Here is a 2,500-nt window from a genome sequence, read left to right as displayed (position 1 = left end):
TTGCATTCAGTAAACACCATTTTTTAAAATTGATTCATTAACTTTTTATTTAGTAAACACTCACTGCACCAACCCAACCGGACTGCATCGGGTCATCTGTCTGCTACACCTGTAGACTACGAGAGTCCCCTTTTGGTCTTAATGTGGAGCTCCGGAGCCACACTCAAGTCTCCAGACACGCATTTGCAAATTGCCACACGCATTTGCGAGTCGTCCACGGCGAGACTGTAGCAACACCCAAAGGCAGGGGACGCTGAATGTTGGCATTTTGTGCTCTCAGCCTGTCAGGCGAATATGTGGAAATTTATAAAAAAGCAGCTCGCATACTTGCTTACATTTGTCAAAAGTTTTTTTTATTTTTGCGGTGCAAAAGCTTACAGCACCTGGTATTCCCAGGCGGTCTCCCATCCAAGTACTAACCAGGCCCGACCCTGCTTAGCTTCCGAGATCGGACGAGATCGGGAGTTCTCAGGGTAGTATGGCCGTAAGCGAGAATTCCTTTCAAAATTTTGCATTTTATACATGTTGTCTTTATTGTGGCAAATACTTCAATCCAAAAATATGTAACAAGAATCTGAAACTATAACCACAGTCACAAATGTGTCACAACAATCTACAATGCATGATTGAAGTCACAGATATATGACAAATATCAGCAAATGTGTACAATGATTTGTTGGCACATACACATGGTTAAATGCGGACAAAAATCCGTAGATGGGCGACCTGTAAAAACGGGACCTTTTCTTACAGGTGACGTTTGCTACAGTCCTGCCGCGGACGACTCGCAAATGCGTGTGCTGATTTGCAAATGCGTGTCAGGAGACTTGTGTGTGGCTCCGTAGCTACACATTCGGACCACATGGGGGCACTAATATTATACCAGCCCCGTACCACCAATATATACACCAATAACTTGGGGGGGCGTTCACTGCTATCCACCCATGGTCATGTACCATTTATTTGACATTATTTAAATTAAATTGGAATAAATGGAAGAATAAAGTGGAACTAATAAAATAAGAACCAATGATATAACCAGTGAAGCTAAAAAAAATGAATGAAGCTTCTCCACACCTGCTAATTGCCACATTAACTATACTTCCCTTTATTGCATTCAGTAAACACCATTTTTTAAAATTGATTCATTAACTTTTTATTTAGTAAACACTCACTGCACCAACCCAACCGGACTGCATCGGGTCATCTGTCTGCTACACCTGTAGACTACGAGAGTCCCCTTTTGGTATTAATGTGGAGCTCCGGAGCCACACTCAAGTCTCCAGACACGCATTTGCAAATTGCCACACGCATTTGCGAGTCGTCCACGGCGAGACTGTAGCAACACCCAAAGGCAGGGGACGCTGAATGTTGGAATTTTGTGCTCTCAGCCTGTCAGGCGAATATGTGGAAATTTATAAAAAAAGCAGCTCGCATACTTGCTTACATTTGTCAAAAGTTTTTTTTATTTTTGCGGTGCAAAAGCTTACAGCACCTGGTATTCCCAGGCGGTCTCCCATCCAAGTACTAACCAGGCCCGACCCTGCTTAGCTTCCGAGATCGGACGAGATCGGGCGTTCTCAGGGTAGTATGGCCGTAAGCGAGCATTCCTTTCAAAATTTTGCATTTTATACATGTTGTCTTTATTGTGGCAAATACTTCAATCCAAAAATACGTAACAAGAATCTGAAACTATAACCACAGTCACAAATGTGTCACAACAATCTACAATGCATGATTGAAGTCACAGATATATGACAAATATCAGCAAATGTGTACAATGATTTGTTGGCACATACACATGGTTAAATGCGGACAAAAATCCGTAGATGGGCGACCTGTAAAAACGGGACCTTTTCTTACAGGTGACGTTTGCTACAGTCCTGCCGCGGACGACTCGCAAATGCGTGTGCTGATTTGCAAATGCGTGTCAGGAGACTTGTGTGTGGCTCCGTAGCTACACATTCGGACCACATGGGGGCACTAATATTATACCAGCCCCGTACCACCAATATATACACCAATAACTTGGGGGGGCGTTCACTGCTATCCACCCATGGTCATGTACCATTTATTTGACATTATTTAAATTAAATTGGAATAAATGGAAGAATAAAGTGGAACTAATAAAATAAGAACCAATGATATAACCAGTGAAGCTAAAAAAAATGAATGAAGCTTCTCCACACCTGCTAATTGCCACATTAACTATACTTCCCTTTATTGCATTCAGTAAACGCCATTTTTTAAAATTGATTCATTAACTTTTTATTTAGTAAACACTCACTGCACCAACCCAACCGGACTGCATCGGGTCATATGTCTGCTACACCTATAGACTCCGAAGGTACCCTTTTGGTCTTAATGTGTGGCTCCGGAGCCACAGTCAAGTCTCCAGACACGCATTTGCAAATTGCCACACGCATTTGCGAGTCGTCCACGGCGAGACTGTAGCAACACCCAAAGGCAGGGGACGCTGAATGTTGGCAATTTGTGCTCT

General features: G+C 42.8%; 2 non-coding genes across 2 annotated transcripts; both read right to left on the bottom strand.

Moving 5' to 3' along the window:
* Positions 1-371: 371 nt before the first annotated feature.
* Positions 372-490, bottom strand: LOC148315455 (5S ribosomal RNA). Its single transcript, XR_015841061.1, has one exon. It is a non-coding gene; the product is annotated as a 5S ribosomal RNA (ribosomal RNA).
* Positions 491-1,483: 993 nt separating this feature from the next.
* LOC148315454 (5S ribosomal RNA) lies at positions 1,484-1,602 on the bottom strand. The gene has a single exon (XR_015841025.1). It is a non-coding gene; the product is annotated as a 5S ribosomal RNA (ribosomal RNA).
* Positions 1,603-2,500: the final 898 nt, after the last annotated feature.

Source organism: Idiotropiscis lumnitzeri, unplaced genomic scaffold (assembly GCF_059441095.1).
Source record: "Idiotropiscis lumnitzeri isolate Australia: NSW breed Sydney's pygmy pipehorse unplaced genomic scaffold, RoL_Ilum_1.0 HiC_scaffold_114, whole genome shotgun sequence".
In the NCBI taxonomy this organism is placed as follows: Eukaryota; Metazoa; Chordata; class Actinopteri; order Syngnathiformes; family Syngnathidae; genus Idiotropiscis; species Idiotropiscis lumnitzeri.
Note: the sequence above shows the minus strand (reverse complement) of the source record. Positions and strands in the feature narration are given on the sequence as shown.